This window comes from Zea mays, chromosome 6, assembly GCF_902167145.1.
Source record: "Zea mays cultivar B73 chromosome 6, Zm-B73-REFERENCE-NAM-5.0, whole genome shotgun sequence".
NCBI lineage: Eukaryota > Viridiplantae > Streptophyta > Magnoliopsida > Poales > Poaceae > Zea > Zea mays.
The window spans coordinates 115,592,860-115,620,500 of NC_050101.1; the positions used below are offsets into that span (position 1 = coordinate 115,592,860).

At 43.8% G+C, this 27,641-nt stretch overlaps 1 long non-coding RNA gene and 2 pseudogenes across 1 annotated transcript; 2 read left to right on the forward strand and 1 right to left on the reverse strand.

Annotated features, from left to right (window-relative positions):
* The first annotated feature begins 480 nt into the window (after positions 1–480).
* On the forward strand, positions 481–2,563 carry LOC103629831 (uncharacterized). The gene is made up of 4 exons (XR_554664.3): positions 481–1,359; positions 1,458–1,553; positions 1,647–2,287; positions 2,375–2,563. It is a non-coding gene; the product is annotated as an uncharacterized lncRNA (long non-coding RNA).
* A 1,661-nt stretch (positions 2,564–4,224) lies between these two features.
* Positions 4,225–6,393, forward strand: LOC109940511 (serine/threonine-protein phosphatase BSL2 homolog; annotated as a pseudogene).
* A 777-nt stretch (positions 6,394–7,170) lies between these two features.
* LOC103631309 (wall-associated receptor kinase 5-like) overlaps positions 7,171–27,641 on the reverse strand; it is a 29,940-nt pseudogene continuing 9,469 nt past the window's right edge.

Below are 27,641 nucleotides of genomic sequence, written 5' to 3' on the forward strand. Positions count from 1 at the left end.
TTGCATTCAATTTTTTTCATTTTTTGAATCGCTTATAGTTCAAATTTGAATTATCCGAAGAAATTCAATTAAATGAAGTAAATCTAATAGGAATAACAAACACTTTGATTAATATACCAAAATTGAACATGTAGCTCCACACCACAAAAAAGTTGGGGATAAAAACAAAAAAAAATCAAATAAACTTTGTCGAGTATTAGGAATGGACACTCGGCAAAATCCTTCTTTGTCGTGCAGGTGACACTCTCGACAAAGACAGTGTCTTTGCCAAGTGTCTTCCTATGGCACTTGGCATAGTTAATTAACGGTCGTCTGTTGCTGGCGACGCTTTACCGAGTGCCTAAGTTTGCTAAGAGTTGGACACTCGGCAACAGGCCCGGCCCTAAGGGTAGGCAGGGTATACTGCCGCTCAGGCCCCCAAAGTCAGTAGGGCCCCTAGACCCAGTTTGGCCCATATAGATATATCTCTACTATTCCTTAAGAAGGTAGCGTAGACGTCCACAGCTACGCGGTGCACGGTTCTGCCTGCCACTGGCACCTCGCGACATCATCCACTCCGCTCATTCCCACCCCGCGACATCGTGCCCCTTGCTCCCACTCTCCTCTCCCTCGGCCCTCCTCCCGTCCCTCGATAGCCGCCGCCGCCCGACGCCCCTGATCGTGCGTTGCCCCCTCCTCCAAGCCAGATCCACCGCATGGCCCCCGTCCTCCCTGCTCCCCCCTCCTCCAAGGCAGATCCGTCGCATGGCCCCCTGTCCTCCCCGCGACGCCGTGATATCACATCGGATTTGTTAGGGTTTGGGGTTTTTGCGGTTGACTCCGAATCCCGCCGTCGCCGCTCGTGCAGGAGGCCCTCCCAGTGCTCCCCTCCTCAACCACCCCGGGTAAGGAGATCTCCCGGGTAAGTGGTTCCCATTCCTACCATTGTCGCAGATCCCCCACCCTCCTCCCTCTCTGCTCTGCGAGCCTCGGATCTCAGTCCTCGCCGGATCTCGGTCTTCTACAACCTTTCCGGAGCGCAGCGAGGACGCTTGGGTAGGTCGGCTTCCAAGCAGCCCCGGAGATCTCGGTCCTCGCCCACACTCTCCATGGAAGGAGATCACCTCCTTTGCGCCCCGGCACTCTTGCCTCGAATCCCGCCGCCGCTGCTCGTGCAGGAGGCCTCGAGCTCCCATTGCTCCCCTCCTCAACCACCCTAGGTAAGTGACATGCGCGCAAGTGCCCCATGACGCCCGCCCGCCCCATGACGCTTGGCGACTCCCATCCCCGCCCCTAACCCATGGCCGACCTCTCCTTTGAGCCTGGGCGTCCTGGGGAATCAACAATTGAGCTTGGTCGAGTTATTGACCGTGGCCTCAGGTCTCCTAATTATTCTTTTTGTAATTTACCAGAAAGGGTTTAAGCATGGAAGCTGATGATGTGGATTTTCTGTGTGTTTGTATATATTTTTTTGTCAGGGAGAGTCGAGCTGTTGACATGGAGTTCTTGTGTGTTGTTGCTGGGAAGCATGTCTGGTCTGTGCGTGTGGACCTTCACATCTTGGATAACGGAGGGTATGGGCTAAAGAGTTATAAATTGTTTGCAGATGTAATTAATTTGTGAACATTTGCATGTTAAAGTTCTAAGCTTCTCCATTGCCTTTATAGGAATCTCATTGATGCAGCTAATATCGTTGCATTGGCAGCTTTATCTACTTTCTGGAGGCCTGAATGCACGGTTGGTGGGGACGATGGTCAGCAAGTTACAGTGCATGATCCTGAGATAGACGTACACTCCCAATGTGCTCTATTGTCCTCAAAGGTCATGCTCCCTTATAGCATTAGATTCATTAATTATACTCCCTGCATCCTGAAAAGGATGCAATTATAGAACAGTGATAGGTAACAATTAATGTTTATTGTACTAAATAGGTACCATTAGATTTGTCATGAGCCCATGAAACATATATTTACAGTATACTTATTTGAAGTCATACATGTTGATACTATTTTCTATAAATTTAGTCAAACTTAAGGTAGCTTGATTTTGATCAGACCTAGAATTGCATCCTTCTTGGGACGGAGGTAGTATGTCCTTAAGAGCACATTCGTCTGACTCCCATAATTTTCTTAGTGTGAAACTGCAGTATGGGCCTAATGCTCGCCTTTTGTCCTGCTTTGTTAACCACTGCAACTATCTTTGTGTTTTGATTTGATGTATTTTACAGGTTAGGGATCTACTTCCTCTTACGATACACCATATGCCCATAGTTGTAACATTTGCATATTTTGGTGAAGGTAACATCGTGGTATGTCCAAATATTTGAGATTGAAGTGCTTTTGATTATCATCAAAGCATTATCATCCTCATCTGAGTAACTGGCCTTTTTGTGTAGGTTCTTGATCCCACATACAAGGAAGAAGCAGTAATGGGAGGGAGGATGACTGCTATAGTTAACTCAAATGGGGATGTTTGTGCCATTCAGAAAGCTGGTGGAGAGGGTCCCGTGTCAAGTGTTACCATGCAGTGTTTAAGAATTGCTTCGGTAAAGGCTGCTGTTATAACAAGCAAAATAAAGAAAGCGGTAAGTAACCCCCTCAGATTGATGACTAGACGAGGTGCCCATGTGTTGATATGGTTCCCAACAAAGTTTATATTTATGGTAGGAACTCTCGGTATCCATTCGTAGTAACCGCTGTTTATTACATTCTCAATGCAGATTGAGTTTGTTGAATTTGAACGTCACGGTGCTGGGGTGCCAGTATATCATCTCACTATTTTGACCTCCTTGTCAAACTGAAAAATGACCAAGAGCATCTCTTCAAAAATATTCAAAGGAATGAATACCACAACCTCTTCAATTTCATCAAGTATGTCCCTTTTATTGCCTTCATCATCTATATTATACAGAAATTTAAGTTTGCCTTCCTTATTTTTGACATTCTTTTTAGTGGAAATAACATTAAAATAATGAATCTTGGAGGAGATGGTCAAGGTGCAAGTGGTGTAATTACAGATGTTCTACGAAACACTGATGATGATGCTGTTGATCCCCATCTAGAGCGCATTAAGAATCAGGCTGGGGATGAAGAAAGCGATGAAGAGGTATGCTGCTTTGTTATGTTGCTTGATGCTTCCTTACTAAGCCCTTCTGTATACTTATTATTTATCTGTTAGGATGAAGATTTTGTTGCGGATAAGGATGATAGTGGATCTCCTACTGATGACTCAGGTGATGAGGAATGCACTGATGTTTTGAGCTAATTGTGGTGTTACAGGATGCTGCGTTTGCTAATCGTACGAAATCATTTTCGGTCAAACTCCCTTTCTATTATTACTAGCCATCCAAGATTTGCTATATAGTTGTTTATCACTTCATGAGCAGGTTTCATTCATCGCTGTTGCCTGTTGGTCTTCTATTCAATTTATGTAGTCTCCCTTCTCCATTTGGTGAAGGGTGAAGGATTATTTTGTTTCTCCCTGTTGATGTTGCATGCATAGTGTGTGTTTAGGAGGGCTCCTCGGGTCTATGTGTTATCTTACAATGGTAATAATAGGTATGGTGTAGTAAGAATGTAAGTCATAATGTGTTATTTTCTGTCATTAATAAAATGTAGTGATTTATGTTGGATTTGTTATTTGCACGATATGCTGCTCGTAACATATCTTGGCAATGGAATGGAATTGTAATTTACATATCCTTTTGAAAGGGACTAAATGGCGAGCCATTATCATAATGCCACATAGATGCCGAGCCATTATCATAGATAGGCTTGTTCCATTGACAATTGACATATGCTTTTGAAATATTATGCAGTTCTATTTTGACTGGGAAAATGTGTCTTCCAATTGCAACCACCACAACCTTTAATAATATTGTTTAGTTAAATATATAGCTTAATTGAGAAAATATACATGCACATCCTATCCTTTATAACAGCGACAAAGCTAGAGAATACTATTACCTTTTTGATTAATTTACTGATCTTGATTAATTAGTTGTACTATTACCTTTTTGATGTGCTTTCCTAATAGTTGTTGATATCATACTTAAGACTCCAATAGGTTGAATGAAACTCCAAAGACTGTCCAATAGAAGTTTAGGCCTACTGTTGTCAAGTCATATTTTTTGTAACCATCTTACTGTTTGGAGGTCTCAGAGGCAAGCAGAGCCTCTATAGATGTTTTGCCATGAGAAGACCAAATGCCAGGTGCAACCAACTGAGAGCCCTCACTGTTTTGTAGGTGATGTCGGCCATTGATGAGGGGGCATGTTGAAGCAGCAGAATGTCCGCGCCAATAGGTAATCAGATAAATAGATGGTATTCCCCTGATCCTTTGTTTGTCGGACATGAATGAACGTGGGGACAGACATAAATCTGGGTATTTTATTCTATCTAAAACTGGTTTCAGATATTATGGGCCTCTTTTGTTTTTCTCCAAAAATCAATCTTTCTTTGATATGTGTAGAACACTTGCTGCTAGAATCAGTCTTTTAGGGGACGACACCTGGGTGCTTGGCCTCACCGCATGAGAGGACAACGCTGCCTTCTTAGGGGACCCCTAGGTGCTCCTCGCCTCTGCCACCTCCCACGCCTCCGACACCAACCAGCCTCTCACAAAATTTCTACAGTCACAAAGTCTAATAATTCTTATATTTTGGCCATCCATTGCAGTTTCTTGTGTACATTTCTTTTCTTTTGCTTTCCTTCGGAGTGAGAGAACAAAAATGAGATTGAAGAAACAAATATGACCCCCTTTCGTTTCTCAGAAGCTCTTTATTTAGACGCCTCTTTGTTGTATTTATTCATTTTCTAATCATATGAACTATAATGATAAGGGCTTTTGAGAAAGAAGATTCCTTTTATTCATGACAAGAGTGTTGTATTTTTATAATTTTGCAGCGACTGAATGGCTGATTCAACGCCAGGAGACATTGAGTGTTGGAGTTCTTTCTTTTTCTGCCTTCATCATGGCTCTCCTCCCTGCATGAACTTTCAGCTCTTGTGAGCATTTATAGAAATTGCAATTTGCATGTATCTTCTGATAATGTTGAATGATAAGTAAAATTATATTTGTTGCATGAATGTTGGGCAGGATATTTGGTGAATAATGCAGAATATTTCTTAACCATTTATGATTTTGTATAAGAACTGCTGAACTTTGAGCCCAAGGAGTGCGTAATGGAAACACCAAGATTAATCCATGACTACTTAAAAATCAAAACTACATGTGTTCGGTATTGTTCATGTTATGAATATTTTATAATCATCATCAGAAACACTAACCACTCCATTTTGTGCATGTGCAGGCTCTGTAGGAATATTCTAATTAATTTTTAATAAAATGGCGAAGCTGTGTAAATTCTAATTATCCACAATCAATCTAAATAACACTATAGTTACTACAATGTAGTTATGCTGCATCTGGCATCTCTTTTTGGGTTCCGAATAGAGTGCATAGAGAGAATAGTAATGAGTTTGTATTTCAATTTTTGTTGTCCTCTACATGCCTGTCTTATGTGCTGCTAGCATCTTTTTTAAAAAAATCTGCTGACATGTGTTTTTTTATTTGCCACTGAAAGGGTGAGCGGGAATCTGGACCTGGACAATTTATTTAATTGGCTTCCTTTGGCTGCACTAATGGAAAAGAACATAATTTGTATGCATGGAGGTATTGGTTGGTCCATCAACCGTATAGAGCAAATTGGAAATCTTCAAAGACCAATTGCCATGGAAGCAGGCTCAGTTGTTCTGATGGATCTTCTGTGGTCAGTATTTGAACTGCTACTGTTGTCAGATTATTATTGAAAGATTCTTGTTTATTATTTGTTGATGTCATGATTTATTTGTTTGATGCTCCAAGGTCTGATCCAACTGAGAATGATAGCGCAGGCTCAGGTCGGATGTATGGGGTCCTGGTCTTATTACTTTTGGGGTCAGTATCAATCTGTAATTCAACCATTTTAAGTTGTTGATTTCCATGGTTTATAAATTATGCGCTTAACTTGCATTGTCGCCTGAGCCTGATAGACTTGCAGGTCGCTCAAGGTCACTTGATCACTCTTTTCGTGGCAATGAATTACTGTGGTAAGGATAAAATTTTCAGATGTGACTCATTTCCTGTTTTCTCATGCACTTGGATTGTCCAATAGTTATCTAACATGGTATATGCACAGGAACGACAAACAACACAGGTGCTATTTTAGTTCTCGGAAGGGATATGGTGGTGGTTCCAAAACTCATCCAATCTTTGCTGCCTGTCGTGCCTGCCGTCACCTAAGATCTCTCTGGAGCATCAAATTGAGGACACATGGATGCAGATAATGGTCATTTATAGTATAGATAGGTGTATGCTCGCGCCTTGCTATATGGAGTCAATATTTATCGTTTTATGCTCTAGATAGGTGATTGACATTGGGTCACGGTGATGGATATCATGTAATACAATAGAGAGGCTGGATATCATGTAATATATAAATGGTTTGGTTTCCGATCAACTTGAATGATAAAATGCAAACAATTTTATGAACCAAAATCTGCATCATGCTTACAATTTTATGTCCTACTGAATGTACAACTATGCTCATAGTTCTTAGTTTAGTAATTTCTTAAGGAAATATAGTTGTACCTAATCCTTAATCCTTTCTTTTTTCTTTAGTTGGTACACTATGTGGACAGGTTAGGAAGAGGTACCCCTAGGGTGATGCTAAGGAGATAAAGGTATAGAGCGATATATCTATACAAACGACTCAATTTGTTTCAGTTGTATAGAGGTTGATGATAATATATATGTTGTTCGTTTTCATGTAATCATTGTGCACTAATATTTTATCTAATAATTTGTGTGTCGTCGCAACACTAGCATTGTACTATTGTATATAAACTACCACTATAAGTTAGCGTAGCATGTGTGTGGGTGCTTGTTTTCTTAGTAGTGGTAATTAGTTTTTCTTTTTTTTGCTACCATGTTAGTATTGTACTAGGTGAGTGGACTAATTGTTAACTTACGTAGCGAAGCACGGGCACATACCTAGTACTCTTATATATATGTACCGTATACATTTATTCTATTCCAAAAAACCTAGCCACGGTGGTAACTGGCAGCGCCAGACACAACGCCAACAGCACCGCGCACCCTTTGTCTTCCCTTCCCTGCTGACCGCCCCTATTCATTTACCACTTCAGCACTTCAGAAGGAAGCCAAAACGCCAACACGTAAATCTGCAACACCAGCAAGAAAGGATTAATTAAAGGAAGCACAGGTAGTGGAGGGGCGTCCTGCGTCCAGCGGCCAAGCGGCCGGCCAGAAGCTTCTCAAAATTAAGGTTACTGAAGAATTATTTAAGATCAGCAATGAGTCAAGAAAGGTTGAATGGTTTGGCGACTTTACGCATTGAGAAGAATCTATTGGATTATATCAATATCAATAGTACAATCGATGATTTTGTATCAAAAAATGTTAGAAAAAATTTTATAATATGAGAAGTGTGACAAGTTATATGCAGTTTCTTTAATGATATATGTTTAGTAGATGTGTAGATGATACATACATATATAGTTGTATGGGGTCTCTATATAATTTTTTGCTTAGGGCCCTCGAAATGTTAGGACCGGCCCTGCTCGGCAAATCTGGCTTTACCGAGAGTCTTTATATGTCGAGTATTTTGCATTTGGCAAAGTGTGTCGTGCCAAGTGTCGTTGTCCGCCGAGTGTGACGGCAAAAAAAATATTTACCGAGTGCTTGAGATTTTGTGCTTGATAAACTTCTGAGCACTCGGCAAAGGACGGCAAAGGACGTGTTTCCGGTGGTGACGTGCGTGTACAATAATATGCAATGCAAAGTAGTAATTAACCCAATAATTTAATCCCATTCGAGTCTGGACAAACCATAAGATATATCGTCGACACTCATTGGCATGGCACACACGCCTTCCACTGCACTGCTTGCAGAGGCGGCCTCGTCATCTATGTGAATGTCGACCGATGGTCATGGGACAAGCACCGTAGTACTGGCACAACAGCAACCAGTCAAAACTGCAACGATGGCCCCAGCAGCTAGCAGGGGCGCCGTCGCCAAGCATTAGCAATACAATTAGTCAATAGGGATCGGGTCATCGGGACGACACGACGTTGCGGCAATGTAACAAACTCCAACTTTTGCTGGTGCCGGCACGGCAAAAGCTGGTCAGTGAGGGTCGCTTGCCACTGCACCGCGATGATCCAGGAAAAGGATCTTTCTTGGAGGGTTCATCTCCTCGCGCTTTGCTATTGCTCCGTTTCTTTGTCGCTCAACCCTAGCTACCTAGCTAGCTAGGCTCCAAATGAAATATGTGATATGCGTGCAAAAATATCCTAGATCTGGATGCTGTCAGTGTCGGCTAGCCAGCAGTATGACAATAATCTATATATTGTTTTTACGATATTTTATCACAGCAGTTCAAATAGCTGGCTTTAATTCAAAACGAACAGCCTGAGTGTGGAGAGATTTCTCAACTACAACCGAAAAATGAAGAATTTTTATGGGCTAAAATATTTTTTGGGGCTTTTAGTTTAGCTTAGGAAAGTTTAAAAGACTTTCGGTCGCCTATAGAGCAGAGCAGCCAACACAAATTGGCCAATTTTTATTAACGGGTCTTACATTAGGCAACACAAATTGGTAAATAGGTTGTTCGCTTGGTTTTAAGCCGAAACAGTTTCTTTTGTTTTTATAGTGTTTTGTCTCTATGGATTGCACAGCTTTCACCTAGCTTCCACTAGTAGAAAACTGCTCTATGCCTACAATGTGATCTAACTTTTACAAGTGGTTTCGTTTATCGTGTGCCAGTAAAAGAGAACGGATGGCCACGATAGAAACATATTGTGGCAGAACCACCCGAATTATTCCAGCTTAAGTGCCTAAGTCACGCCTCAGGGGCCGTAACACACTTAAATCGGAATAACCCGTCAGTCCCTCAGATCTAGTCTGATAGAGCCACTTAACCAGGATCAAATTCCACAATCTCACTCGAAGGTGAGTCACAGAAGAAATACAATAAAACAGGAAACCTCAAATTAAGTACGGAGTTATTACATAAATCGGAGTTTTTGGAGTAGCAAATAAAGTTCACAAATTAAAGTGCAGCGGATAATCGATGTCGTCGGTAATGAGGAAATGGGCAAGGCCTAGCCCACTACTCCTCATGCTCCTCTCCTGCCGGAGCAACATCCCACTCGACCGTCCAACCCGGTGGCAGGGTGGTAGGCCAAGTCACACCTTCAACTACATCCTGCATGGTACCTGCAAAAATGGTGCCACAAGCAAGGCTGAGTATACTAATACTCAGCTAGACTTAACCGGTGTGAGGAGTCTACTCCTCTACCTCTAGACTATGCAGCTGTTTGGCTGAGGGGTTTGGTTTGCCAAAAGCACTAGCTGTTTCTAAAATCAACTTTTAGCTTTTCAAATTCTACCATCATTAACTTAGCTAGATTTGCTCCTTCTAAGCATACATGGTAACAAGCAATTAGTTCAATCAACAAGTTATCTCATGTAATCCGCATTTCACTTCTTACTCGATGCAGTACAAGGAATCAAGCAGTCTCATTAGCTGCGAGAAGCAGACGATTCGAATCGAGTTTTAACCTTGCAAGGTAAACCTAAACACATGGCATGTCAGGGTACTCCGACCCCACACATGACAACCGTCCCCATCGATTCCCCGTTCGCGTCCAGGCCTCACCGCCTTGGCATACAATGCTCCACTGACCCCGGCTGCCGCCGTGCAGTGACCGCACTTGTACCCACCATAGCTAGCATGGGAGACCCTGTCTCAGGTCGCATGAGGGATAAAGTCCGCGCCCGGCTTCACTCAGGTACTAGGTTTACCGGTTACCATTTTTCCCGGCATGTGCTTAGTACGTTCAAAAGCTTGACTCAGGTATCCACACATTAATCCTTAATTCATTTTTCCCGTCTCATGGACAAGGCATCCTCCCTGGATCCAAGTCCATAGACCAACATATATCCCATTATCAAGATGAATACAATCAATTCCTGACCTCGCGCGAGTGCTAGAAAAATCACTCGACTTCTACCGAGATCCTGATTAGCAAGCAGCTACTCGACCTAGCATACTAGTATTCATCTCAAAAAGGAATCCTAAGTTCATGCAACTAGAGGTTTCAAGCAACTCCTACACTTAAGTGCACATTACAGTCCTACAAGCATTAAGTGTAGTAAAGTAGCATATATTAACATGGTTATGCATAAAACCGGGGCTTGCCTTCAATTGCTGGGGCTGCAGGGAGATCCTCAATAGCAGCCTCTGAAGCCTGCTCCTGGTCCTCCTCTTGGACAGGTCCTTGCTCGGGGATGAGCACGTACTCTCCGTCGGCAAGATTACAATCTAATGAATGCAATGCGTAAGATATATGCATGATACAATATGTGCTTTAGAATTTACAACTTTTAAAAATGTAGGGTCTTTAGAATTTAAGCAAGTTAACCTTACTTATGTAAAACCTTTTAGTGGTATACTTGGTAAATTGGGTTAGTTTTAATGGGATGAGGTTTATTCCTCCTTTTCTTTTCTTTTATTCCTTTTTAATGTTTTGGAGTAGGTTTGAACTACAAGTCGCTTTTATATAATTCCAAAAATTCTGCAAAAATTACAGTGGCTTGTTACTGGTGTATGATTCTCTGTCTCAAAATTTGGGGTTCAGAAAGTGAATGGTTTTCTCTGGGCAAAATTGCCAAATCTTAAGGCAGAAGGGGTACTTTGAACTACAACTATTATTTAACAGTGGGTAATTCTTTAAAACTTATTTTTGCTGGCTTTTAGGTGTCATAACATGACTTGATACAAATTTCTAGTCATTAATACCTTTTAATTCTTTTCCTATGGTTTTCTTAAGGTTTCTAGCCAAAGGGGTGCTTTCTACTACCACTATGTTTGAAAAACATCAAACAGCAGAGTTCTTATTTTTCTTAGCTAGTATTTTGTGCAAGAGCAATCATTCTGAAGTTTGGCTTCTTTTTGCTTAAGGGAAGGGGTGGTTTGCATTATTTAAGTCAAATGGCCTTTCTCACAAATTGCTAGCAAAAGGCATGGGTTCACTTCTTTTTCATGGGTTTGTATTTTTCTCTGGTGGTTTATCTCATCATGGACTTAGCTAAATTTTGGTTGCCCAATATCTCATTATTTGAGGTTGTTTATGATTTATTGGGAAAATGCCTTATTACCACTTTGTATTTATTTTCCTTTCTTAAAAAGTTAGGCTGGGGTGCTCTGTATTTTTGTAGTGGGGCTCTGGTGGTTATAAGTTCACTGGATTTTTGTTAACCATTTTGGTTATGGTTTTGCAATTTTAATAATTGATTTTTAGTCTACATAAGGCTGATTAAAGCATCTTAATTAGAAACTGGTCCTAATTAATGGTCTCTGCATTTTTCCTAGGTTCTTGGTTGCATAAGTAAACTAGGAAAAATATTACTAATCATTGTTCAACATTTTCTAATGCTTTTCTAATTTTCTCTAAGTTGTGGACAAAATGGCTTTAAATGAATAACTACATCATAATCTCTAATGCTGGGGATTCTACTATTTTTAAACAATGTCTAATTAGGGTATAAGCATCTACAAATTTTCTTAAGCTCAGCACAGAAGAAAAACTAATTTTCCTTCATTAAACAAGGTTTAGGGGGTTTCTGTTTTTAATTTTAAGCTCTAAAATTTAGAACAGAAAGCATATGGTTCAATAATTTTAAATGATAGATCATAATATTCCAGAGCTAGCAAAATTGGTTTGACAGCTTTTCATTAAGATTTCATCAAGTTATGAATTTTCTAAGTTCTTTGGTTATTTAAAAAGAATAACAGAATTGATAAAAGGGAAAAACTACTTTGCACTGGGGTCCCTGGTGGTTTTTCTAAGTTTTCCTCGCGAATCAGTCCTTAGGTTACTATTCACATGAGTCGCTGACATTACAGAAAACCCCTCGGGTTCTACAGAACCTAACCCGAGGTCCTTCTTCTACCTCAAACAGTAGCCGCGGCGAAGAAAAGGGCGGAGGGGCTTACCGGCGGCGAGACTGTTCCGGTGAAGTGGCCGAGGGTGAAGGGGAGGTCGCGGGGATCACAACGGTGTGCGGAACACCGTCGGAGATGGCCAGAGTCGGTCGGTCCACGCGCGCAGGCGGGGATGCTCGTCGGCGGCGAGGAGACCGGCCTGGTCACGGCGAGATAGTTCAATCAAATGGGTCAGAGAGGTCCACGGGATGCCAGAGAAGACATGAGCGAAAGGAATTGGGCGGAGACTCACTGGATAGCTCGGTCCACACGCGGCGGCGGAAGACCGAAGTCCGGTGAGGTTGATCTCGGGCCTCCGGTGAAGTCCGGTCGGGTCCGAGGGCTTGGCGAGCTTCACGGGCTACTGGCGGAGCTAGCCGAAGCACAGGTTGGGCTGGAGGGTGGCTGGAGTGGGCTGGCCACGGCGGCCGTAGCTCTGGCGGCAATGGCGGGCGGAAATACGCTCGCCGGAGCTAAGGAACGGTGGCTGGCCGGTGAGGGTGAGTGCGGGGCGAAGTGGGGCGCGCCTGGGGAGGCTTTATAGGCACGGCGCGGTGCACGGGCGGTCGTGGACCGGCGAGTGCGCGCGGGCGTGCACTGGGAAGGCGCGGTGCGCGAACGGGCGTGAACCAGGGGTGTCAGCCGCGGTCGAACACGTGTTCCCGTTGCCTCTGCCCCTGTTCAAGCGCCGATTGGGAGCAAATCTTCGCGAATTTGGGCAAGATCACTGCAAGGGATTTGTTCACCAGACCAAGCTTTGTCTTTTGTGTATGGACGACGTGCGGTTTTAGGCTAGGGACAGGGAGTTGTAGCGTCACCAAGGTGCCAGTGTCAGAATGCCTGGTCCCGAGGTTGAGCTGCGCCAAAACCGTGTCAAATGGATTTGGTTTGAGTTCAAATTTTCCCAGAATGTGTTCAAGGTAATTTGGCACGACTTTGATATTTGGATCTTCTGGCTTTGAGTTTGGAAAAGCAGAGAACACAGATGATCTTTGAGAAGAGGTCTGAAATTCAGAAATTCAGAAATCTGAATTTCCCTAAGGGTTCATTGATCAAGGGCTGTTTTGGGGATTTAATTGAGTTATTTTGGCTAAGCCTTCTTAATCTTTCTTGTTACTTAGTAAATATACTTTAACTTATATAATTGGCTCAACTTAAAATTTTAAACTTTTCATTCTCTTTTTTATATTTCCTTGAATTTTGTTCATGGGGTTCACTTAGGGTTTTGAATTAGGGTTGCACATTCTTATCTTTCAAAAGCCTCAATTGTTTTGATCATGACACTTTAAGTATATACTTGGTGAATTCTTTCTCACTTAAATTGTTTTGATGCTCATGCTTACTTTGGTTCACATAATATGATGGTTCTTGGTTTGGCTTTTTAAGAGAAACCCTAGGTGACACTGGGGTGTCACAGCCTTCCCCCCTTAAAGGAATCTCGTCCCGAGATTCAGGCCAGAGTCCTCCCGGGGTGAAGCGAAGGGTGAGACTGATAGGAAAAAGGGTGATGATTGTTATTATTAGGGCAAAACTGCTCTTCGAATGTCATTCTCTTTGCAACTTCAGAAGGAAGTCCTTTTTAAGTTTTATCTTTTAGTTACTTCATTCTGAATTAAGATCATATTTTTGGAAATTAGATTCGAAAGGCAGGAGGAGGGGTTGGGGGTGATTACATACCAGCTTCCTTAGGTAGGCAATCGGGGAAGTTGGATCTTAAGAATTCCTCGGTTTCCCAAGTAGCTTCCTCCTCTGAGTGATTACTCCACTGGACCTTGAACATCTTGATCGATTTAGCCCGAGTTGATCTTTCCTTGCAATCCAGAATCTTGGAGGGGTACTCTTGGTACGAGAGATCTGGCTCTATCTCCAATTCTGGCTCTGCTAGAATCTCAGTCGGCAATCGAACACACTTCTTTAGCTGAGATACATGGAATACGCTGTGAATGGCAGACATCTTTGAAGGTAACTTCAGCTTGTATGCCACGGGTCCACATGCTTCAATGATCTCATAAGGTCCAATGTAACGAGGGGCTAGCTTGCCTTTGATTCCAAACCTCTGCACTCCCTTGGTGGGTGATACCTTGAGGTATACAAAACTTCCCACCTTGAACTGGAGAGGTTTCCTTCTTCTGTCATGATAGCTCTTCTGCCTGGCCTGAGCAGCTTCTAGATTCTTCCTGATCAGCTTGACCTTCCTTTCGGCTTCAGTCACCAAGTCAGGTCCAAAAACTTCTCTTTCACCAGGCTGAGACCAATTGAGTGGTGTCCTGCACCTTCTCCCATAGAGAGCTTCAAAAGGTGCCATCTTTAGGCTGGACTGATAACTATTGTTATAAGCAAACTCTGCCAAGGAGAGGTGCTTATCCCAGTTCTTGCCACAATCGATCGCACAAGCTCTCAGCATATCTTCCAGAATCTGGTTTACCCTTTCCGTCTGACCATCAGTCTGTGGGTGGTAAGCTGAACTCCTGATTAGCTTGGTTCCCAAAGACTCTTGCAATTGTTCCCAAAATCTGGCAACAAATTGGGCTCCTCGGTCAGAAACAATGGTCCGAGGTAATCCATGCAAACATACGATCCGGTCGATATACAATTCTGCATACTTCTGAGCCTTATCAGTGGTGTGCACAGGAAGAAAATGTGCCACTTTCGTCAATCGGTCCACAATAACCCAAATTGAATCATGATGACGAGAGGTATTGGGCAGACCCACAATGAAATCCATGCTGATATCGTCCCACTTCCACGAAGGTACGGACAGTGGTCGCAAAGTTCCAGCGGACTTCAAGTGGCTTGCCTTAACCCTCTGACAGGTGTCACACTCTGATACATACTGGGCTATCTCCCTCTTCATTCTGGTCCACCAGTACAAAAGCTTCAGATCATGGTACATCTTGGTGCTTCCCGGATGCATAGAGAATTTGGAGAGATGAGCCTCATCCAAAATTTTCTTCTTGAGATCCCGGTCCTTAGGAATTACCAATCTGCTTTTGAACCATAACACACCTTTCTCATCCTGGCGGAAACAATTATACTTCTCAACCTTCTGATGGAGATTCTTCTTGATAATCTGCACTCCCTTGTCACTGAGCTGGGCCATGACAATCTGGTCTTGCAAAGCTGGCTCAACAGAAATGTGAGACAAGGAACCAGAAGGAATCACTTCAATTTGCATCTTGCTCAACTCATCACACAAGGTGTTAACACGAGAATCCATCAGAATACAGTTGCATTGCAACTTCCGACTCAAGGCATCAGCTACCACATTAGCCTTCCCTGGGTGATAATGTACCTCCAGGTCATAATCCTTGATCAGCTCTAGCCATCTTCTCTGCCTCATGTTGAGATCAGCCTGAGTAAAAATGTACTTAAGGCTCTTATGATCAGTGAAGATGTTGCAGTGGGTTCCCATTAGATAGTGCCTCCACATCTTCAATGCATGAACCACTGCTGCTAACTCAAGGTCATGAGTGGGATAATTTTGCTCATGAGGCCTGAGTGCTCTTGAGGCATAAGCAATGACTCGGTTGTCTTGCATCAAGACACAACCTAGCCCGGTGCCAGAGGCATCGCAATACACATCAAAAGGCTTGCTGCTGTCGGGTTGCGCCAAAACTGGTGCGGTGGTCAGATGCTGCCTCAATGCATGGAAGGCATCTTCGCACTTCTGACTCCACACAAACTTGACTTCTTTCTTCAGCAACTCAGTAATAGGCTTCGCAATCCGAGAGAAGTCCGGAATAAATCTTCGGTAATAACCGGCCAATCCCAGAAAACTCCGAATCTGGCGAACAGTCGTTGGTGGCCTCCAGTTCATCACCTCTTGCACTTTATCAGGATCAACAGCTATTCCATCCTGAGAGATAGTGTGACCCAAGAATTTGATTTCCTTTAGCCAAAAATCACACTTGGATAGCTTGGCATAAAGGTGGTGCTCTCGCAGACGTTGAAGCACTACATGCAAATGCCTGGCATGTTCTTCTTCGTTCTTCGAGTACACCAGAATATCATCGATGAAAACCACCACGAACTTGTCCAATTCTGGCATGAAAACAGAATTCATCAGATACATGAAGTATGCTGGTGCATTTGTCAGCCCGAATGACATCACCAAAAATTCATACAGCCCATATCTGGTTGAGAATGCCGTCTTCGGAATATCACTTGCTCGTATTTTGATCTGATGGTAGCCAGAGCGAAGGTCTATCTTGGAAAACACCTTGGCCCCGACCAACTGGTCAAAGAGAACGTCAATACGAGGCAAAGGATACTTGTTCTTGATAGTTACCGCATTAAGAGGGCGGTAATCTATACACAGCCTCAAGCTTTTATCCTTCTTCTTCACAAATAGCGCTGGACATCCCCAAGGCGAAGTGCTTGGGCGAATAAATCCCTTATCCAGCAACTCTTGCAATTGCTTCTTCAACTCTGCCAACTCAGCGGGTGGCATTCGGTAGGGCCTCTTAGAAATTGGGGCCGTTCCCGGTTGCAACTCGATGGCGAATTCAATATCCCGGTCCGGTGGCATTCCTGGCAATTCATCAGGAAAGACATCTGCATACTCGCAGACCACTGGGATCTTCTTCAGGGGTAACTCCGTCATAGAGAAAGCACATGACTGAGAAGAACCCTGACTAGGCAGAATCAAAGTGAAATTCCCGCAGAAAGGAGAATTAACTTCCACGGTACGACTGGCTACATCAAGCACAACTTGGTGCAAGGTCATCCAATTTGCTCCTAGAATAATGTCCACATTTTCCAATCCCAATACAAGAAGAGTGGTTTTGATAATGTGGCTTCCCAGTTGAATAGGCACACTTTGGTTTAATTGATTAGTTGCAATTTTACCCCCAGGTGTGACTATCATGAATGACCCTTTTGAGTGAGAGAATGGCAGTTTGCAATTAGCACTGAACTTTTGGCTAATGAAACTATGAGATGCACCAGAATCAAACAGAATTAAAGCAGGTTGATTATAAACTGAAAAGGTACCGGTCATGATAGGAGCTCCTTCTGGCACTTCCTCTAGAGCAGTGAAGTTGAGCTTCCCTTGCCTGACTTGCACCTTCTGCTTTCTTCCCTTGTCTTGATTTGGTGCTGGCATCTGCCTCTGCTGGTTCCTAGGACAATTCTTGGCATAGTGGCCCACATTGCCACAAGTGAAACACTTGTTCCCATTGCCCTGGCGGAACTGCTGCTGCTGCGGAGGCTGATTGTTCCTTGGGGCGGGAGCTGGATAGCGGTTGGGTGCCGGCTGCTGCTGCTGCTGAGGTGGCCTGATCACCCATCTGCCTGCCTGCTGCTGAAAACCCCTGCTCTGATTGTGAGAAACAATCCGGAACCTCTGAGCCTGAGCGGATGGTGCTGCCATTGGTGCCTTCCTCTTCTTCTCTGCCCGGTGAGCAACAATGCAATCCTCCTGAGAGATGGCCATGTTGACCAACTCATTGAAGCTATTGGCCCGGACAGTGTTGAGTCGTTCCCGCAGCTTGGTATTGAGACCCCTGCGGAAGCGGTCCCTCTTCTTTTCATCAGAATCAGCATGATACCCTGCATACTGGCATAAGTCGTTGAAGGCTTGCGCATACTGCAGTACCGTGCGGGTTCCTTGATTGAGGGCCAGGAATTCATTCAACTTCCGATCAAGAATGCCAGCTGGAATGTGGTGTCCTCTGAAGGCGGTCTTGAATTCCTCCCAAGATACTTCATGATCAGCGGGGAGCATAGCACGGAAGTGGTCCCACCAAGTCCGAGCTGGGCCGCGAAGCTGCTGTGCGGCGAAGCGAGCCTTGGCCTCATCAGGGCAGTCTCCTGTGAGGAGGGGAAACTTGGACTCGACGACGCGAAGCCACACGTCGGCGTCCAATGGATCCTCTGCCTTGGTGAACAAGGGTGGCTGCGTGCTCAGAAACTCCTGGTATGTTGCCATAGCCGGAGGTCGCTGATGCTGGCCTCCACCATGATGCTGTTGGTGGGGCTGGCGCTGCAAGAGCTGTCGCAGAATCTCATTCTGCTGGGCCATCAGCTCCTGCACTGTGGGAGCTGGAGGAGGTGGCGGGGGAGCTTGCTCATTCTGCCCGCGACGCTGCCTCGCTGCCATCTGAAAACAGAGATTGTCGCTAATGTTATCCCGACTCATATTTCCGAACGACAAGATATCATCTCATATGGAAGGAAAAGGCCATAATCATAATATTAGGTTCGAAAATGAAGATAACATGGTGACAAGGATCCCACAGATATCAAAAGTTTACAGGGTTACATCAATCAGGGGAAAGTACCCATAAGCCTAGTCCAAAAGGTGATACTACTAAGCTCGCATAGGTTTCTATCCGCCTAAAGAAATGTCAAAGCGACTGCTTAACCCTGAGCGGTGGAAGCGACACTGGATACGGGTGAAGGAGGCATCGCGGAGGTAGTCCCATTGGCACCAGGGGCTGGTCCTAGCTCCTCGGGAGCCTCTTCTCCCTCGCTTCCTGCTTCATTGGCCTCCATCTCCAGGTGGTGCATGTCCAAGTGGTCATTGGCTTCCTCGAGTTCCCTCTGCACGTCGTGGAGCTGGTTCTCCAAGACATCAATAGTGTTATCTCGGATCTCCACTTGCTGCTCCAGGGTGGTAATACGCTGGTTCAGCCTTTCCACCTGCAGATCCTTCTCCACCAACTCTGTGGATAGGTCGACCACAAAATCTTCCCGACTGTCGAGGGTGAGCTTGGCAGCCTGAGCGGTGTTAGCAAGAAGTGTCATAGCATCGCTCTGAAGGGCCTGAAGGCGGTACAGCGCACTCATGCACTGAACAGTGACCCTCCCAACCAAGTCAGGATACATTGCCCACACATCCTTCACATGGCTCACGCGGTTACACCACATGGGATCATCCTTCTTTTCAGCAGGGAAGAGTCCCAAGGGGTGCATCACCATCTCCAGGGGATGGTAGCCACAGAAAGTCGTCAGAGTGTTCATGGCTGCTGCCTCAACGGTGTCGTCCGTCCTGAGTCCAATCGTCTCAGAGTCAAGAGAACGCCAACCCGGCTGAAGGGGATGAGCCTCCAAAGTTAGCCAGACCCGACAACGAGGTACCCGATGCTCCTCATACAACTGCACCGTGTACAAAGGGGGCGTAGGGTAACCGGCGGAGTTAAGCACTTCCCACAAGATGGAAGGAAAGCCATCGCGAGAAAGGAAGTCAGAACTGAAACGAGAGTCTCCTCCACTGGCGGGGGTAGGTGAATTCATCTGCAGAAGGGAATCAAGATAAAGATTATGGTGGAAGGAAAAAGAAAAAGAGAGCCCGGATGATTTTAAAGAAAAGGGGTTAGCTCAAATTTTAATTCCTCTTTGTGTTTTATAATGCATGCATGCGGAAAGAAACGTTGCCTCTCAAAAGGGAAATAGGGTGCCTTTTTAGGGCATCCTAAAATATAAGTATTGGCCCACAGGGCCTAATTAATTAGCCACCTATTTCTCCCTCTATGCCTAAGGCCTTTCGTCCTAGGTCTAGCGGTTTAGTCCTGACGATCCGTAGTAGTTTCTAGGCAAGTTTTAGATTTTGAAAATCGGTATTCATGGTTTATTGTCCTTCTCTGTGGTGGAATTTGCTCCGATACCAGCTGTGGCAGAACCACCCGAATTATTCCAGCTTAAGTGCCTAAGTCACGCCTCAGGGGCCGTAACACACTTAAATCGGAATAACCCGTCAGTCCCTCAGATCTAGTCTGATAGAGCCACTTAACCAGGATCAAATTCCACAATCTCACTCGAAGGTGAGTCACAGAAGAAATACAATAAAACAGGAAACCTCAAATTAAGTACGGAGTTATTACATAAATCGGAGTTTTTGGAGTAGCAAATAAAGTTCACAAATTAAAGTGCAGCGGATAATCGATGTCGTCGGTAATGAGGAAATGGGCAAGGCCTAGCCCACTACTCCTCATGCTCCTCTCCTGCCGGAGCAACATCCCACTCGACCGTCCAACCCGGTGGCAGGGTGGTAGGCCAAGTCACACCTTCAACTACATCCTGCATGGTACCTGCAAAAATGGTGCCACAAGCAAGGCTGAGTATACTAATACTCAGCTAGACTTAACCGGTGTGAGGAGTCTACTCCTCTACCTCTAGACTATGCAGCTGTTTGGCTGAGGGGTTTGGTTTGCCAAAAGCACTAGCTGTTTCTAAAATCAACTTTTAGCTTTTCAAATTCTACCATCATTAACTTAGCTAGATTTGCTCCTTCTAAGCATACATGGTAACAAGCAATTAGTTCAATCAACAAGTTATCTCATGTAATCCGCATTTCACTTCTTACTCGATGCAGTACAAGGAATCAAGCAGTCTCATTAGCTGCGAGAAGCAGACGATTCGAATCGAGTTTTAACCTTGCAAGGTAAACCTAAACACACGGCATGTCAGGGTACTCCGACCCCACACATGACAACCGTCCCCATCGATTCCCCGTTCGCGTCCAGGCCTCACCGCCTTGGCATACAATGCTCCACTGACCCCGGCTGCCGCCGTGCAGTGACCGCACTTGTACCCACCATAGCTAGCATGGGAGACCCTGTCTCAGGTCGCATGAGGGATAAAGTCCGCGCCCGGCTTCACTCAGGTACTAGGTTTACCGGTTACCATTTTTCCCGGCATGTGCTTAGTACGTTCAAAAGCTTGACTCAGGTATCCACACATTAATCCTTAATTCATTTTTCCCGTCTCATGGACAAGGCATCCTCCCTGGATCCAAGTCCATAGACCAACATATATCCCATTATCAAGATGAATACAATCAATTCCTGACCTCGCGCGAGTGCTAGAAAAATCACTCGACTTCTACCGAGATCCTGATTAGCAAGCAGCTACTCGACCTAGCATACTAGTATTCATCTCAAAAAGGAATCCTAAGTTCATGCAACTAGAGGTTTCAAGCAACTCCTACACTTAAGTGCACATTACAGTCCTACAAGCATTAAGTGTAGTAAAGTAGCATATATTAACATGGTTATGCATAAAACCGGGGCTTGCCTTCAATTGCTGGGGCTGCAGGGAGATCCTCAATAGCAGCCTCTGAAGCCTGCTCCTGGTCCTCCTCTTGGACAGGTCCTTGCTCGGGGATGAGCACGTACTCTCCGTCGGCAAGATTACAATCTAATGAATGCAATGCGTAAGATATATGCATGATACAATATGTGCTTTAGAATTTACAACTTTTAAAAATGTAGGGTCTTTAGAATTTAAGCAAGTTAACCTTACTTATGTAAAACCTTTTAGTGGTATACTTGGTAAATTGGGTTAGTTTTAATGGGATGAGGTTTATTCCTCCTTTTCTTTTCTTTTATTCCTTTTTAATGTTTTGGAGTAGGTTTGAACTACAAGTCGCTTTTATATAATTCCAAAAATTCTGCAAAAATTACAGTGGCTTGTTACTGGTGTATGATTCTCTGTCTCAAAAATTGGGGTTCAGAAAGTGAATGGTTTTCTCTGGGCAAAATTGCCAAATCTTAAGGCAGAAGGGGTACTTTGAACTACAACTATTATTTAACAGTGGGTAATTCTTTAAAACTTATTTTTGCTGGCTTTTAGGTGTCATAACATGACTTGATACAAATTTCTAGTCATTAATACCTTTTAATTCTTTTCCTATGGTTTTCTTAAGGTTTCTAGCCAAAGGGGTGCTTTCTACTACCACTATGTTTGAAAAACATCAAACAGCAGAGTTCTTATTTTTCTTAGCTAGTATTTTGTGCAAGAGCAATCATTCTGAAGTTTGGCTTCTTTTTGCTTAAGGGAAGGGGTGGTTTGCATTATTTAAGTCAAATGGCCTTTCTCACAAATTGCTAGCAAAAGGCATGGGTTCACTTCTTTTTCATGGGTTTGTATTTTTCTCTGGTGGTTTATCTCATCATGGACTTAGCTAAATTTTGGTTGCCCAATATCTCATTATTTGAGGTTGTTTATGATTTATTGGGAAAATGCCTTATTACCACTTTGTATTTATTTTCCTTTCTTAAAAAGTTAGGCTGGGGTGCTCTGTATTTTTGTAGTGGGGCTCTGGTGGTTATAAGTTCACTGGATTTTTGTTAACCATTTTGGTTATGGTTTTGCAATTTTAATAATTGATTTTTAGTCTACATAAGGCTGATTAAAGCATCTTAATTAGAAACTGGTCCTAATTAATGGTCTCTGCATTTTTCCTAGGTTCTTGGTTGCATAAGTAAACTAGGAAAAATATTACTAATCATTGTTCAACATTTTCTAATGCTTTTCTAATTTTCTCTAAGTTGTGGACAAAATGGCTTTAAATGAATAACTACATCATAATCTCTAATGCTGGGGATTCTACTATTTTTAAACAATGTCTAATTAGGGTATAAGCATCTACAAATTTTCTTAAGCTCAGCACAGAAGAAAAACTAATTTTCCTTCATTAAACAAGGTTTAGGGGGTTTCTGTTTTTAATTTTAAGCTCTAAAATTTAGAACAGAAAGCATATGGTTCAATAATTTTAAATGATAGATCATAATATTCCAGAGCTAGCAAAATTGGTTTGACAGCTTTTCATTAAGATTTCATCAAGTTATGAATTTTCTAAGTTCTTTGGTTATTTAAAAAGAATAACAGAATTGATAAAAGGGAAAAACTACTTTGCACTGGGGTCCCTGGTGGTTTTTCTAAGTTTTCCTCGCGAATCAGTCCTTAGGTTACTATTCACATGAGTCGCTGACATTATAGAAAACCCCTCGGGTTCTACAGAACCTAACCCGAGGTCCTTCTTCTACCTCAAACAGTAGCCGCGGCGAAGAAAAGGGCGGAGGGGCTTACCGGCGGCGAGACTGTTCCGGTGAAGTGGCCGAGGGTGAAGGGGAGGTCGCGGGGATCACAACGGTGTGCGGAACACCGTCGGAGATGGCCGGAGTCGGTCGGTCCACGCGCGCAGGCGGGGATGCTCGTCGGCGGCGAGGAGACCGGCCTGGTCACGGCGAGATAGTTCAATCAAATGGGTCAGAGAGGTCCACGGGATGCCAGAGAAGACATGAGCGAAAGGAATTGGGCGGAGACTCACTGGATAGCTCGGTCCACACGCGGCGGCGGAAGACCGAAGTCCGGTGAGGTTGATCTCGGGCCTCCGGTGAAGTCCGGTCGGGTCCGAGGGCTTGGCGAGCTTCACGGGCTACTGGCGGAGCTAGCCGAAGCACAGGTTGGGCTGGAGGGTGGCTGGAGTGGGCTGGCCACGGCGGCCGTAGCTCTGGCAGCAATGGCGGGCGGAAATACGCTCGCCGGAGCTAAGGAACGGTGGCTGCCGGTGAGGGTGAGTGCGGGGCGAAGTGGGGCGCGCCTGGGGAGGCTTTATAGGCACGGCGCAGTGCACGGGCGGTCGTGGACCGGCGAGTGCGCGCGGGCGTGCACTGGGAAGGCGCGGTGCGCGAACGGGCGTGAACCAGGGGTGTCAGCCGCGGTCGAACACGTGTTCCCGTTGCCTCTGCCCCTGTTCAAGCGCCGATTGGGAGCAAATCTTCGCGAATTTGGGCAAGATCACTGCAAGGGATTTGTTCACCAGACCAAGCTTTGTCTTTTATGTATGGACGACGTGCGGTTTTAGGCTAGGGACAGGGAGTTGTAGCGTCACCAAGGTGCCAGTGTCAGACTGCCTGGTCCCGAGGTTGAGCTGCGCCAAAACCGTGTCAAATGGATTTGGTTTGAGTTCAAATTTTCCCAGAATGTGTTCAAGGTAATTTGGCACGACTTTGATATTTGGATCTTCTGGCTTTGAGTTTGGAAAAGCAGGGAACACAGATGATCTTTGAGAAGAGGTCTGAAATTCAGAAATTCAGAAATCTGAATTTCCCTAAGGGTTCATTGATCAAGGGCTGTTTTGGGGATTTAATTGAGTTATTTTGGCTAAGCCTTCTTAATCTTTCTTGTTACTTAGTAAATATACTTTAACTTATATAATTGGCTCAACTTAAAATTTTAAACTTTTCATTCTCTTTTTTATATTTCCTTGAATTTTGTTCATGGGGTTCACTTAGGGTTTTGAATTAGGGTTGCACATTCTTATCTTTCAAAAGCCTCAATTGTTTTGATCATGACACTTTAAGTATATACTTGGTGAATTCTTTCTCACTTAAATTGTTTTGATGCTCATGCTTACTTTGGTTCACATAATATGATGGTTCTTGGTTTGGCTTTTTAAGAGAAACCCTAGGTGACACTGGGGTGTCACACATATTTTCATTGGCGGTTCACTTAATAAAACTACCAGTTAAAATCGTAAATTTACACTAGCAGTTTTTGTAATTAACCACCGGTGAAGATACTTTTTCCACTGGTGGTTGCGTTAAGAGAACCGCATGTGGAAAAATTGATTTCCACAGCCTCCAACACAAGCGGGTTTGGAAAATGCCACTGAAAATGTGTTACAAACTGCCTCTATAGAGTTTCACTATACTAGTGTTCCTCTCACTCTGCCTCATCATGCGTGCCTGCCCACTTGAGTACTTGACCACATATGCGTCATCGTTGTCGCCGTCGCGATCTGCCTACGCCTTTGTCATCACCATTGCCGCCTCATGCATGCAGGGCCGCTCCTGGCTTTTCAGGGGCCCAGTGTGAAATTTGATATAGAGGCCCCATCCGTACACAAATATATATAATTATACATATATCACCAAATATTTGACGTATAAAAATTATTATGCACTGTTTTAAAGTTTATAAGATAATAGATATAAAATATAGCAAAAAACACTTACTTGTTATATGATATCATTAAAAATATCTTCTAACATTTTGTGATACAAAGTCATCGCTTATATCATCGAGATCAATCTCATCCAACAACTTTTTTCGATATATAGAATCGCCAAGCCATTTAACCTCTCTTGAGTTATTGTTGATCATAAATAGTTTATAATTTTTTTAATTTTAAAAAGCTTCTCTCTACCGAAGCAACCATCATATGTATAGTTTATAATACTCTCTCTATATCAAAATAAAATTTGTTTTGCTTCTTTAATAGATTTATCATCATCAATATAAACATAAAAATTAAGAGCTAAACCAAATATTATTTTAAAATGGATGAAGTATTCGATAAGTAGTTGAGACATTAGTTTAACAATATAAATCAGACTAGTCGATAACTTGATAGCACATCGCTTTTTAAGTATTTGTGTCTAAAATAGATAGATTTAACAAAAAATGCTAGTGTTGAGTGGCTAGGGGGCCCTCTGTTTTTGGGGGCCCGGTGCGACCGCACCCACGGCAACCCCTCAGGGCCGGCCCTGCATGCATGCATCATGTCATCATTGTCCTGCACCTCCGCCCCACCCCGAGCAACGTCACACCAACCGGGTATGCCATGTCACTATCGCACGGTCTTCGTTGTTGAATTAATGTGGGCCTGGCCCATATTAATATTCAATAATAGTCAATGCTAGAGACCCACTTTAGTGCTATGGTGTATTAATACTTTAGTACCATACCGGAAGTTAAGGGACAATTCAATCAACTTAAATAGGTGGACCATTAGTGCATCTATTGAGAAACGTGAAAAGGATGAAGGACCGCACACGCGCATGTTACTGGTCGTTTCATATGTGGGTCGTGACCGTGGTAGATCGGACCTTGGTCCGAATATTCCTTCCTAACGGTTGCGCAATTTTGCCTCTAGTGATGACCGTCCATTACTGTCATACGTTATTGGTCGTTTCCTGTGTTATGTCTAGTAACGGACGAGTTGTAATGGTTGTCAGCTAATAACGCACGTCACTGATGGCGTTAGTTGCTAGCTGGCTGTAACGGTAACTCTGATGGTGACAGTTATTGTCTGTTGGCCTCCCTCTGTGTGTGTATATATACGGAGGAGGTCTTCTGCGTTGGAAAACACAGTATGTACTCGCTCTACACCGAACAGTCTCAGACGCGTTGCACACAACCATTCGACGTACTCACGTTTGCTCACTTCGTTCGCTCGATTAGCATAGATCAAGTTCCTCGTCGTAGGCACCGTTCGAGGGACTGCACTGCGTACATCTGCCTGCATCGACTGCATATGATTACATCGAACATACACACGAGACGTCTCGAGTGAATGGAGCCACTGATGCCTTGAGCATCGGTCACTCCGCAGGGTACATTCTGTTTTTAGTAATTATGCATGTTTTACTATTGTTTACTGCTTATGTGAGTAGTGATACACACATGCACATATATGTCGTCACATACATCACTGTGATTTTCTGGATTAAATTAAAACTAAAAATTCCTATTTCTCTAACAATCCAAAAACCTGATATTAGGCATTTTCCTATTAGTGGTTTTGTTGTTGCGTTAAAACCAAGTGAAACTTTTAACGGGACATTTTATAAGAGGTGGTGTAGTAAGATGATACTGTGGTTGACTTCAATGAACTGCTATCACGCCGCATAGGGGAAACCCGAATAGTTCATTCCTGAGGAGGAGAGAATGTTTGATGTTACTGATAACCTATTTCGAGGCGCCGTAATTGGCGCTCTTGCCAACAAATATGTTGATTCTTATCTAACGTGCACATCTGCAAAAGAGTTATGGGATGCACTAGATGAGAGGTTCGATTTTTCTGATGCTGGTAGCGAGCGGTACATAATGGAGCGGCTGTTTGACTACAAGATGGTTGAGAACCGTCTTGTAGTTGAATAGGCTCATGAAATACAGGCACTGGCTAAGGAATTCGAAAAGTTCCCATGTGTCTTGCCTGACAAGTTCGTGGTTGGCGGTATTATCGCTAAGCTGCCACCTGCTTGGATGGATTTTTTTACCATTCTAAAACACAAGAGACTTCTTGGGTCTAGCGTGGCTGAGCTTATTGGGTCTCTTGATGTCGAGGAGAGGGCAAGAGCAAAAGACACTCATGGAAAAGGAGTTGAGACTTCTAGTGCCAATATGGTACTAAAGAAGAACTCCAATACGTCACATAATAATAAAAGAAAGAAAAGCAACAGAATGCCACGAAGCCCAAGCAGACAGCCTCATTCAAAAAGAAGAACAAAGGAGTTGGTTGTTTTGTTTGCGGGAGTACTGATCACTGGGCAAGCGCTTGTCCAGACCACAAATTTAAACAAGAGAAAAAACCAGCTCAAGAGAAGAAAACAGCAAACATGGTTGTTAGCAAGACCGCAGAAGGAACATCGGGGTATGATAATCTTTTACCTACTGTTCTTTCAGTGTGTCAATCCCCTGAGTGGTGGGCTGACACTGGTGCTAACATTCATGTATGTGCTGATATTTCTTTGTTTTCTTCTTATCAGTGCAAAGGGGCTGGAGCCTTGCTGATGGGGAACGGATCACATGCGCGTATTCTTGGTGTAGGTACAGTCATTCTAAAGTTTTCTTCGAGAAAGACGGTGCTATTAAAGAACGTGCAGCATGTCCCCTCCATCAAAAAGAATCTTGTTAGTGGCTCGTTGCTATGTCGAGATGGCTATAAGCTTGTGTTCGAGTCCAATAAATGTATACTGCCAAAGTATGGGACATTTGTTGGAAAAGGCTACGACGGTGGAGGCTTGTTCCGCTTATCTCTGCATGATGTGTGTAATAAATCTGTGAACAATGTAATTCCGAACGAGTCGTATATTTGGCATTC